Raw genomic sequence first — 13,864 nt, 5'->3', positions numbered from 1 at the left:
AGGCTGATAAACGTGTGCGCAGATATATCGCAAACAATTTCAGACCTGAAATGCAACAAACGCAAAAATATGTGCTACTCGCTGAATACAACGCGACAGCACACAGAATCCCCGGGCCTTGACACTGCTTTCTCTATTCATTAGTACTGTAGTAGTCCACTTAAAAAAATGCTGGGTTTCTGTAATTCTGGGTCAAAATTCTGTGTTATTTCAGGTACTTTAATCACAAATGTTGGGTTGCTTTTGCTATGAATACTGAAAGGTACATGATTAAACTCAATGCAAAAAACGGAAAAAGAAATGTCTCAGTTTCCTTCCTTTTGTTCCAGTGTTTTATTTATATATATATATATATATATATATATATATATATGTGTGTGTTTTATATATATATATATATATATATATATATAGTGATTGGCTTTTTAATTAAAATCCAACATTTTAATGGTTAGTGATTGGTGCATGGGTGTCAACTCGCACCTTCTGTAATATTCCATTGTCACTCATATTGCTGTTGTTTTGGAGCCCTTTTTTAAAGCATTTGCTAGTTAGTACGTAAGTAAGCAATTAAAAGATAAATTAATAAATGGCTTTAAATGGTACTTCAGCGTAGTTGAGCGAGTTTTATATATACTGTGTGTGTGTGTGTGTGTGTATATATATATATATATATAGAGAGAGAGAGAGATAGATATAGATAGATAGATAGATAAATGAAAATATGTATAAAAGTATATAATTTATATATTCGTGTTTAATTGAAAGCTACTATACACTGATCAGCAGTCGGCGCCCCACTGTAACCAGCAGATCAAAGGAGCAGTCATGAAGGACTATACTCTCTAAGAATATAGAGAATAACAATTATGTTTATAATAGAATAATTATTTAAATGATAAAATTGTATAAAATAAAAACTTTATCTACAGATGGAGCCACGCCAAATAGCCGCGGCCGTGTGAATGGCGTACGAATGGCGTATGGCTGCCCTATGCACGCCGTAATCCCCCCTCCTTTTCTTTCGAGAAAGGCGTGTCAAGATTTCACAGTAAACACGCCCATTCAATCCCTATTTATGCATTTACCTGGTTCCACCACTAGATGGCGCTTCGTTCTCAAGGACACGTTAACAACAAGCCAGCAATTTAGGTGCGCTGAGTTGCAATCACGTGATTTTAACAACCCACCCCCGCCGAACTGACGCTGCCAAACTGCACTAGAGATGAAGATGGCGGATTAATGGACTATTCGCGGTAAGTGTTTTAATTTATAAAATTTGTTTGGGATTAGTTTACAGTTTATTTCCCAGTTTAGTTTTTTTTATCGGCCGTTTTGAAAATCACTGGCAGCACCAGCAGCGGTCAGATGTAACTTTAGATAACTTAATGATCTGTTTACCAAGTCTGGAGTTAACATCTCAGCTTACTGTCTCATCCTTAACTAAAAAAGACACTGAAGCTTAGAAAATACTATTAATGTCCCTATTACAAAAGCTGCACTACCCGATGAAGTGTTTGTGCTCTATAAAAATGCCTTTAGAGTATAACCGCGTGTCTGGATAAATTCAGCATTTATTTATTCTTTGGGTAAGAGGTAATCTGCAGGTTATATCTGTGAATATAATGTGATGCAGTTCATGAAGGACACAAGCTGAGGATAGATGTACAGAAGCTCGCGAGCTAAACGCTCATAACCGGGTTTATATTTTCCTCAATTTGGCCGTGACTTTGCGCGGTAGCGCGAGCGCTTAGTTACCGAGCTGGATAAAAACTCTGAAGTGTTTATCAGTTCAAGAGTGGGGGGAGGGGGAGGTGTGCGTGCGTGGGGAGGTGTGTGTGGGGGGGGTGTGGGGGGCTTCAGTACTCGGGAAGTTATAGTTTGGCTTCAGATATGAACTAATATATACGAGTGTTATATCGCCTAACTTATTTGTATGAAAAGCGCATTAAGTAAATTATCGGTTAATTTGCAGACGATAATACAGACAGACCGGGGTTAACACTAACAAAGTTCAATGGTTAAAGTTATCCCAGTTTATTTACATTCCAGAATTCCCCAAAACAGTATTTTACACACTCTGTCGTGTAGGTTTACTAATATCTTTTATATTTATTACAACTAGATATCCTGTAAAGTTTATTTATCTTTGTCTTCACTAAATTCTCCTGTTGTCTTTAAGCAGAGCTCCGCCCTGTAGGATTGGGGGCTCAGACGGATGACGGTTGGCCTTTTGGAGCTACTGGAGGAGCCTGAACAAGCTGTTGAGGGAGCTGTAGGAGGGATGACGTCACAGTGCAACAGCTTTAGAATGATGTTTGGTCAGGTCTACTGTATATTCTGAACATAGAATTGCAAAACGTCTGATACTTTAGGGGGGAACAATTAAACAGTTCCATCTTTAATATTTAAAAAAAAATGATATTTTAATATAAAAGAACCAGATAGAGACTGATAAGCAGCTGGTGTTATCCGGGTATTTATAATAATGACCTTTAAGCAAAAATTAAACATGTTTTCACCTGTTTTATACAAATTATTGTTTTACCTTTGACTAGTTTTGGAAGAATAAATTTTATTTTTAAAGTCATGTGTGCGTGTTTTAATTGTTGGGGGATTGTTTGTGTATTTAAAAATACATTTACTTAAATCAACAACTTCAATGTGCAAAAAATGACACCCGACGTTGTTTTAAATAGTCAAAGAGTTGGGCTAATAATAATAATTATTATTATTATTATTATTACTGGTTATAGAAACAAATGAAAACAACAGTTAAACACTTGATCATATGTATCTGTGCTAGTTTGTGTTTGTGATTATGTGACCCATAATCATTTTTTCCTCAGTATAAAATTTTTGGGGGTTTTAAGAACTCCATCAAAAGAGCAAAGACAAACTTAGAAGGAGTGGAAGGTAAGAAACCTCAGTGGAGAATACTGACTGTGACATGGTGCTAATTGCTCTGTGTGTGTGTGTGTGTGTGTGTTTGGCGGGGGGAGGGGTACTTCAGACTTACTTGTCTGGGCGCAATGTTTGTGTTAAACCAACGGAGAAATGCATGAGCGCGCGCGCACACACACACACCTCTCATCCACAAACGCTTTAACTGTTGTCTTGTAAATCGTTGATTAAACTTATGAACACAGCTGTTCAGCATCAGTCCTAAACACAAGCGCAGGGTCTGTTTTTGTCCTTAACTAAAACACACCAATATGTTAATAATTTACACAATGATAACATGTTTATGTTTAATGTTTATTTTGCGGGAAAGGGTAATAAGCAATATTTAAAATAAAACAAACCAGGAAGTAAGTGTTTCATACATTAAAGTGCTGTGTATAACCAAGTGCCCCAACAGACATAGCAACAGTGTGGAGAGTGTGTGCGCTGTGGGGGATTGGAAGGTGAACGAAGATAATCATTTACAAGACAAAAGACGGTCAGAGTTGTGTTATGCCCCCCCCCCCCCCCCCTGCCACGGATTGCCCCCATTACGCAATCGCTATCTTCAAAGAAAAGCCGCCGCCCCTTTTCATTCAAACGCGTTAGCGAGTGTTTTTTCTTTCCCTACGCTCGGTTTTGTGAACACAGTTGCGTTCAGTAACACGATGGAACCAATAACCTAAACAGCAGCAACGACAACCATTATGATCACGCTGTTGAATTCATATTGCTTAAATATTTCGCAGCTCTGTCCTCTTTGCATTGCTACGTGTTTATTTACTTCCTTTTCGCATCGCACGTAATGCACTCTAAAATCGACACTATCAAACTTGGAAATGATATAACATCCGATCGAACATCACGTTATTAAAAGTAACGAATTTGTCACTACTCTTCTCTCGTGCAGCACGGCTAAAAAGATAATAAAAATTACATCAAAGCGCTGCAGGTTTGGTGTCTGTGAGCTTTTCCTAATCAGAGTTAGACGGGGGGCATTTTGTGGCTGCTCCAGTTACACTCTACTTACAGTAGATATTACACAGAGGAGAGTTAACTTCTGTTCTCTTTATCCTAGCTTAATTTCATCTCATGAAATAATAGTAAGTTTTGGAAAGTCTGAATTCATCTCCCCAGCCAGTGTTGTGTATGGGCAGGGTAGCATCATGGCAGGATTGGTGTTATTTTTATTATCTTTTTAGCCGTGCTGCGTAAGAGAAGAGTAGTGACAAATTCATTACTTTCGTTACTAGATTATTTTGTGTCTGCAAGTGAAATACATCGATACGTTAATAATTTACACCACGATAACATTACTGCAAAAGGATCTGAAGAGACGTGACTTTGAGACGTTCACAGTATATTCAAACCGTAGACAGTGTTTATTTTGCAGAACATTACAAAACAGCCATGTCCAATAAAACAGTGCATCTTTAATGAGCCACATTGGTTTCGAGTCAGTAGTAAAATTAACGAAAGACAGAGAAGCCCTGTATACTTGACCCTGACAATAATAGTCGATTGTTTTTTTTATATATATATTTTTTTAAATGTTCAAATTAATTTAATTGTCTTGTCATCCGTTTTCAGCGTTGGCTGATTTTGTGATTGAGACCCATGGGTTACATTGAAATATTTTTATTAGTAGTAGTAAGCCAGGCTTTAGTAACCTTGGATAAATAACAATATAAGCCCTCTCTCGCACACGCGCTCGCTCTCACTCTCTCTCTCTCACAGACACACGTACACACACAAACAAATAACACATGAAATCGCATAAAACCAAATGAAACTATGGCAAAAATATATAAGCAGTAAATTACAGTAGTATTCTGTAGGTGATCCCTGTCCTGATAACAGGCACTAACCCTCTGGAACTGTTTAGTTCTGTTAGTATTGTGTTCAGGTGTGAATGTTTATGGGGATTTAATCTGTCTCTGCTGCCACATCTATTCACCGTAGTGATAAGTGATTAATGTCCCATCAGATCTTCGATGGGGGACGTTATGCTGGTTAAATGACTACAGACATACTGATCCGTATGGACAGATATTTGTTCCAGATATTATGCGTTATTAATCGATTTGTTTTGCCAATTTTTGACTATCAGCGAAAAAAATATTAGCGAAAATATCAAAAATATAACGAAAACAAACTCAAGCAGAAGTTACATTTTAAGCTTTACTTTGCAGCAAAATATTATCTACCAGTGTATTAAACGGAAATAGATAAAATACACCGTAATGTAAAATACTGTACATAGTCCGCACTTGTATTCCGTACCTACAACGACTGGTATAGATAAATTACAGATGTTACCGTGTCTTTAAGTATTATTAAGGATGTCGTGAAAAATATTGCAATAAGTAGTTTTATTAATTAATTAATTATTAATTAAAAATAGCATAAGCATCATGGGTTGTGTATTGAGTGATTTAAATCTGTTTTATGAATCGTTTTTTATCCCTATTTTTTACCACATCATCTATTTATGAAACTATGTTGACGTAAGTTATGTTTATATATATTAAATATAGTATACGGATGCTTGGACACTGCAGAAGCAGTCAATGCTCCATCTGGCGGAATTATACAGAATTGCAACCATCTTTTTAGAAAGCGCATGGGGGCGTTTATGGGGCGGGGCATCTTTAACTACGTCATCGCGGGGGATCACATTCCGTGCACGGATCGATCATGGTCCTGTCACGGTCCTGTCATGGACCTATCATGCTCCAAGCGGCTGTTTGACGTGGCTCCCACTGTAAAAGCCAGACCGACCACATTTCTCATTCACTGCTGAAGTAGTTAAATATGCTTATACTGTAGATACATCGGTTACATTTTAGAAAGTATGATCGCAAGTAAATTACAAACTGCATGTAATGTTGTAAAATATGAATAAAACAGTATTAGACACAAATATATGATATGGTAATATATATATGCAATGAAAAAGCTATTTACACGAGTGCTCAAATGTAAAGAAAATGCAATTATTAATTTATTGTGTATATTTAACTTCATTCAGCTGTTTAAGGTATTGGAAAAATAATGTTCCTACCAGCCTCCTATTATTTTCCATTCAAATTTAAAGATTTCAACGCATGTGCAAAAAGATGAAGTACAACAAAAATACAAAAGTAAATAACCTTTAATAAAGTTAGTCTAATACAATATTGTTTGCAATGCTGAAGCAAACATGATTTTGCTTTAGTCTATTCTCTGAATACAACGCAACAGCGCGCTTGGAGGTGAACACCCACAGCACCCAGTTACTGTAATCCCCCTTCTTTGGAGATCCTTTGGGAGATCAAGATGGCGCCGGTGAGGTCGGCTGCCGTCACGACTGCTCCGACCACCTTTTCTTTGTTTTTGTTCTTTAAGTTAGTTTACAGCGTTTTAAAACCGGCAAAATTACCACCATGGGGTACATTAGTTATGATAGAGACACTTTTGTTTCTATTGGTATACAATGTACTCACAATTCGACGTTTTTAACTCCGGATCCGAGCTGGCCGAGTGAGATCCTGAGGGACAACAAAGGACGCGACGCGAAGCGGCGGCCCCGAGGGAAACGGGCCGGCGTCAGGAACAGGCTGAGAGCCCGTGCACACCGCACACCTCTGCCTAGCATCCTGCTCGCCAACGTCCAGTCACTGGAAAACAAGCTCGATGACCTCAGGGCCAGGATAAAGTTCCAGAGAGACATTCGGGACTGCAATCTCCTCTGCTTCACTGAGACATGGCTGAACCCAGCGGTGCCGGACCACGCCATCCAGCCGGCCGAGTTCTTCTCGGTTCACCGCATGGACAGGACGCGGAACTCGGGGAAGTCAAGGGGAGGCGGCGTGTGTTTAATGGTGAACAGCAGCTGGTGCAACAATTCGACGTTTTTAACTCCGGATCCGAGCTGGCCGAGTGAGATCCTGAGGGACAACAAAGGACGCGACGCGAAGCGGCGGCCCCGAGGGAAACGAGCCGGCGTCAGGAACAGGCTGAGAGCCCGTGCACACCGCACACCTCTGCCTAGCATCCTGCTCGCCAACGTCCAGTCACTGGAAAACAAGCTCGATGACCTCAGGGCCAGGATAAAGTTCCAGAGAGACATTCGGGACTGCAATCTCCTCTGCTTCACTGAGACATGGCTGAACCCAGCGGTGCCGGACCACGCCATCCAGCCGGCCGAGTTCTTCTCGGTTCACCGCATGGACAGGACGCGGGACTCGGGGAAGTCAAGGGGAGGCGGCGTGTGTTTAATGGTGAACAGCAGCTGGTGCAACAGCGCGAGCGTTCCTCTCACACGCTCCTGCACACCCAATCTGGAACTACTGTCCATCATGTGTCGTCCTTTTTACCTTCCTCGGGAGTTTGCAACGGTCATAATCAGCGCCGTTTATATTCCACCACAAGCGGACACGGACACTGCCTTATGCGAGCTGCATGAGGCACTCACACAACAACAAACACAACACCGGGACGCTGCGCTTATTGTGGCGGGGGATTTTAACAGTGCCAACCTCAAACGCGCAGCGCCGAACTTTTATCAGCACATCACCTGCCCCACCAGGGGCGAAAGGACACTGGACCACTGCTATACAACGGTCAAGGACGGCTACAAGGCACAATCTTGTCCACCATTTGGTAAATCCGACCACGCCGCCATCTTCCTCATGCCAAAATACAAACAAAGGCTGAAACAGGAAGTTCCGGTTCAGAGGGAGGTCGCGTGCTGGACGGACCAATCGGTAGCCGCGTTACAGGACGCACTCGATGATGCAGACTGGGACATGTTCAGAAACAGCTCCGATGGTGACGTTAGCGTGTTTACGGAAGCGGTTGTGTTCATCGGGAAACTAGCGGACGATACCGTAGAAAAAAAGACTATTAAAACGTTTCCCAACCAGAAGCCGTGGGTGGATAAAACCATCCGCGACGCTCTGAGATCTCGCACCGCTGCCTACAACACGGGACTCGCGTCGGGGGACATGGAACCATATAAGGCTGCGTCATACAGCGTCCGGAAAGCGGTGAAAGAGGCGAAGCAGCGCTACGGGAGGAAACTAGAGTCACAACTCAAACAGAGTGACTCTAGGAGCCTGTGGCAGGGATTAAGGACAATAACGGATTATAAAGCACCAACATCCGGTATGATAAACGCAGACGTGTTTTTGGCAGACGAGCTGAACACTTTCTATGCTCGCTTCGAGGCTGCAGCTAAAGACGCTAGCGATGCTAATGCTAGCGGCGCTCACGGCTGCAGACAGGAAGTCACTGCCAGCACCGGAAGCGCGTTCATCATCTCAGAGCATGACGTGAGGAGAGCCTTCAAGAGAGTGAACACCAGGAAAGCAGCAGGACCAGACGGCATCTCAGGCCGTATTCTCAGAGCCTGCGCAGACCAACTAGCACCTGTGTTCACTGAGATATTCAACATCTCAGTCGGTGATCCCCACATGCTTTAAAGAGTCCATCATTGTTCCTGTCCCAAAGAAACCTCATCCTGCTTCCCTCAATGATTATCGCCCTGTAGCCGTCACTTCAGTAGTGATGAAGTGCTTTGAATGCCTGGTCAGAGACTTCATCATCTCTTCACTACCAGACACACTAGACCCACTACAGTTCGCTTATCGTACAAACCGTTCCACGGACGATGCAATCTCTCATCTCCTCCATACATCTCTCACTCACCTGGACACTCGGAGGGGGAATTATGTGAAAATGCTCTTCATCGACTACAGTTCTGCATTTAATACCATAATTCCCTCCACACTTACCACCAAGCTGGAGCACCTGGGACTCAGCTCATCAATGTGTCAGTGGATCTTCAATTTTCTGACTGGCAGACCACAGGCAGTAAGGATGGGCGGACATGTCTCAGCCTCCCTCACTCTCAGCACTGGAGCCCCCCAGGGTTGTGTTCTGAGCCCCCTGCTGTACTCTCTGTACACCCACGACTGCGTGGCCACTACCAGCTCCACCACCATCATCAAGTTCGCTGACGACACTGTTGTGGTGGGCCTGATCACGAACAACGATGAGACGGCCTACCTGGAGGAGGTTGGAAATCTGGAGAACTGGTGCCAGAGAAACAATCTCCTCCTGAACGTCAGTAAGACAAAGGAGCTGATAGTGGACTTTAGTACAAAGCAGGTGAGGAACTACCAGACCCCCGTCATCAACAGGAGCCCAGTGGAGAGAGTGGACAGCTTCAGATACCTCGGTGTTCACATCACGCAGGACCTGGCATGGTCCTGTCACATCAACACCGTGGTAAAAAAAGGCCCGGCAGCGTCTCTACCACCTCAGACGCTTGAGAGACTTTAGACTGCCCTCCAAGGTGCTCAGGAATTTCTACTCCTGCACCATAGAGAGCATCCTGACGGGAAATATCACGACCTGGTTCGGGAACAGCACCATGCAGGACAGACGAGCTCTACAGAGGGTGGTGCGATCAGCTGAGCGCATCATCCGCATCGAGCTCCCTGACCTGCACTCAATCTACAGCAAGCGGTGCTTGATCAAGGCCAGGAAGATCGTGAAGGACCTCAGCCACCCCAATAACAGACTGTTTACTCTGTTGCGGTCTGGGAAGCGATTCCGCTCCTTGAAGGCCAACACAGAGAGACTGAGGAGGAGCTTCTTCCCGCAGGCGATAAGGTCTCTCAACCACAACCACACCACTATGCAGAACTAACAATCTTTTCATCTTTTTCATAATTGATCAAATCCATCAATCTTCTTACATCCATGAACACTATGGACAATTACATGCTCACCTTCCTTCATATATACACCACATGTCGTACGTTTACATCCTGGACCATTGCACAAAGACACTTTAATAACTTTGCACACCTACCTTCACAACTACACTACATTTTACAGTTTTACGTTTACATCCTGGACCAGTGCACAAAGACACTTTAATAACCTCTGCACAAAGTCACTTTATTCTATGCATATTTGCACACACAGCACAGTATATTTCAATTTGTACAGTAGATTTCTATTTTTGCACATCATATTTCTATTTTTAGTTCTATTTTTTTTCCTAGCACATTTCTATTTTTATTTTTAGTTCTATTTTTCCTAGCTTAATTTAATTTTTTATTTAATTTCTATCGTATTTCTTTTATTCATATTTATTTCTTATTTGTAAACTTTAATTCTCTTCTAGGGTCAATGGCAGCCGTATAATGCATTTCACTACATTTCGTACTGTGTATGTTTGTGTATGTGACAAATAAAATTTGAATTTGAATTCTCACCTTTCATTCACGATAGGTGTGAAGTTATGAAACCAGTTTCGATCCTGGGGGAATTCACAGAATGAGGGGTTTTAAAACAAATTGACAAGACTGAGCAGTTGATGGAGATTTGTGGGATGCCCATCCAGGGCACGAACCTCCCGTTCCTTTTTAGTACTCATTGTCATATTCAAGAAACCAATTTGAAATGATTTGGTGCATTATCCTGCTGGAAGTAGCCATCAGAGGATGGGTACATGGTGGTCATAAAGGGATGGACATGGTCAGAAACAATGCTCAGGTAGCCCATGACATTTAAACGATGCCCAACTTGCACTAAGGGGCCTTATGGTACCACGAAAACATCCCCCACACTATTACACCACCACCACCAGCCTGCACAGTGGTAACAATGCATGATGGATCCATGTTCTCATTCTGTTTACGCCAAATTTTAACTCTACCATTTGAATGTCTCAACAGAAATCGAGACTCATCAGACCAGGCAACATTTTTCCAGTCTTCAACTGTCCAATTTTGGTGAACTCATGAAAATTGTAGCCTCTTTTTCCTATTTGTAGTGGAAATGAGTGGTACCCGGTGGGCTCTTCTGCTGTTGTAGCCCATCCGCCTCAAGGTTGTGCGTGTTGTGGCTTCACAAATGCTCTGCTGCATACCTCAGTTGTAACGAGTGGTTATTTCAGTCAAAGTTGCTCTTCTATCAGCTTGAATCAGTCGGCCTATTCTCCTCTGACCTCTAGCAGTAACAAGGCATTTTCGCCCACAGGTCTGCCGTATACCGGATGTTTTTCCCTTTTTACACCATACTTTGTAAACCCTAGAAATGGTTGTACGTGAAAATCCCAGTAACTGAGCAGATTATAAAATACTCAAATCGGCCCATCTGGCACCAACAACCATGCCACGCTCAAAATTGCTTAAATCAAAATTTTATTTTGCAGAAAAAACAAAAAAATACATAAAAATTTCTCATCTACTTGTTATACCTTTTTTACCTACTAAACCACTCTAACTTCTCCAAATTTTTAAGTTTTTCAGCATTTTTCTGCTATCCGAAGTGCCAAAACACCACATGGGGCGACCGTCCGGCCTTGACTTTAGTTAGGACAACTGGTTTAAAAACACTTTAAATCAACTTAAATATATCCCTTTTTCTAGTTGGCATAATTTTAAACATGTTTTACATCCATTGACAAAACTATAAAGCATTTGCTCATATATTTTTATCATGATATACAAACGAATGTTGTCCGAATTATGTTGATTCTATCCATTTTATCCGGGGCGACCATCAACAAACCACAATTTTGGGACCTTTATTTTAAAAAACATCTCAAGGATGGGATACTGCATCAGCCAGACACAAGTGAAGACCCCCTGGAAACAACTGTATAGTAAATCAGTCTCTCTCATATAGTAAGAAAAAGCTGTTTTTTTTAACGGCTGTGATGTCGTAGTCACTTTTGGTCATCATGTGGGGCGACCACCCCAAAACTGTGAATTATAATTTTTTTCCACAAATCTATATTTTGATGATAAATTTGATAGTGCTTTGTCACTAGAAGAAGCTAGTTTGGTTTCTGAGGCTAACCGTTAGCCTGTTATACTTGAGTAAACTTGAAAACATCATATGGGGCGACCGAGTATCATGTGGGGCGACCACTGCTAAATGTTTTAAATGATAGATATATGTCCTATATTTGTAGTTTTCATATTCTATACATCAATTATATACATAGAGTTAATTGTTTAAGTATAATTATTTGTATATTTTATCTTTTTTTTCTAAATTCAGCCATTTTCCATTACTTTTATAGGGATAAACATTTATTTTAACTGGATAATGAAGGACACTTTGATATTATAGAATAAACTTGTGAAATAATGGTTTTCATGAAAGGGCACTAAAGTTTATCTTTCTTCATCAGTTTATCTACTTACTGATATGAGTTCAACTAGTCTTAATGATACATAAAAATGTGAATTCTGAGATATATTACGGTCGCCCCAGATGACTTTTTTAAGGCGTTTTTTTTTTTTTAAAGTCTTATCCGTCAATGACCCATATATATATATATATATATATATATATATATATATATATATATATAAATATAATCGTATATTCATGTTTATTTAAATTCTTAAATCCTTGAGGTAAACATTTGTGGTATTTAATAGCATTCACTGGTTTTAATATTATATAGTAGTTATTCAGTTACCGATTTTTCTACTGACTTTATTTGACATACTGTCTTTATTTACCATGTTCAAATAATTAGAGTTACTGCATTATGTTTCAAGACATCCTTAATTTACATTTTACTCCTAATTATATGTCCACAAATACTTTGACAGCATATACTTATCAACTTATTAAAGGGGTCATACGGGCCTACATGCATTTTTTTTATGCTGTTTGGACTGAACTGTGTGTTAGGAGAGTGCGTACACAACCACTCTACGATGATAAAGAGCTGCCCAGTGATTTTCTTTTCATTTATTAAAATAACATGCCCCTTCTGGAATCAGGCCAATCTCAAATGCCTTGCAGTGTGACGCCACACCAAAAAAAGGCGCTCCTACTATAGTTGATTGACACTGGTGTTTTAGCAAAGACCTGTCCCAAGTGAGAAGAAGCTGTCGGCCATTGTTTTTCGCCACTAGAGCAAAAGTGTGGTGTACAGTTGTTGGTAGTAATAGCAAACACAGCAGTCGTCATTCACTACCGACATCTGAGCCGCTAAGGACACAGTGGCTGAATTTAGTTTTTAAAGCTAACGTCCCCGCCGATCTACCTAAATACGTTCTTGTTTGCACTAATAATTTTTCACCAGACTGCTTTATAAACGCGGGTCAATTTAAAGCAGGTTTTGCTAGGAAGCAGCTCCTAAAAAATGGATCTGTACTAACGCTTCGTGTTCCTGCTTCATCGTCACACGGCTCAGTGAGTAATTTCTTTTTCTATGAATCTTTGCAGATCGCCTTTTCTAATAATCACGATGTAAGTTAACTTGTCTTTATGTGTTATGTCGTCTTCTCTATGTACATCCGTCTCTATATAATCCCTAATCGCCCGTTTATAATTAACAATGGATTAAGGTGATTGTCTAGTTGCAAACTGTGTACGTAGTCGGAAAACTATATTATGCTTACCTTTGTAACGTTAGATGGTTTATAACGATGTCTGTCGAAGATTAAGAAGTCATGTAAACACATCAGTAAACACATCGCGTTTGTATCTCTCTCAGTAAGTTTCTCCGCTTTTGTTGTTGTTGCTCGCGGCAGCGTAACAGCCCGTTAATTCATGCCCATGCAGTGATGAGAAAGACAAATCGAGTCGATGCATGTCCATTTTTTTTATTTTTGCGTCGTCAGGCGATATTACAAACTTTCGCATAGGTTCCGTACTTAAATCAAACCAAAAACTACTTAAGAAAACAGGTTCAGGCTCTATATTTCAGCGTTTTTCAGTTTGGACTGCATTACCCACAAAGCACTGCGTTGTGGGCAATGATTTGTGGGTAATGCAGTCCAAAGCATTGCCCGCACTGGACTACACTCCCGTGGCTATACCTCACGTGTGTTGTAAAGACACACCCCACAGAACTGGAGCGCGGGCTCAGCAGAGATCATGAGCATTTAAAGGA

The 13,864-nt window shown here is 40.9% G+C and overlaps 1 protein-coding gene across 2 annotated transcripts in view; it reads left to right on the top strand.

Annotated features, from left to right (window-relative positions):
• lcor (ligand dependent nuclear receptor corepressor) overlaps window positions 1-13,864 on the top strand; it is a 126,823-nt gene that overhangs the window by 78,111 nt on the left and 34,848 nt on the right. The gene's annotated exons all lie outside the window — the stretch shown is intronic.

This window comes from Clarias gariepinus, chromosome 3 (assembly GCF_024256425.1).
Source record: "Clarias gariepinus isolate MV-2021 ecotype Netherlands chromosome 3, CGAR_prim_01v2, whole genome shotgun sequence".
Lineage (NCBI taxonomy): Eukaryota > Metazoa > Chordata > Actinopteri > Siluriformes > Clariidae > Clarias > Clarias gariepinus.
Note: the sequence above shows the minus strand (reverse complement) of the source record. Positions and strands in the feature narration are given on the sequence as shown.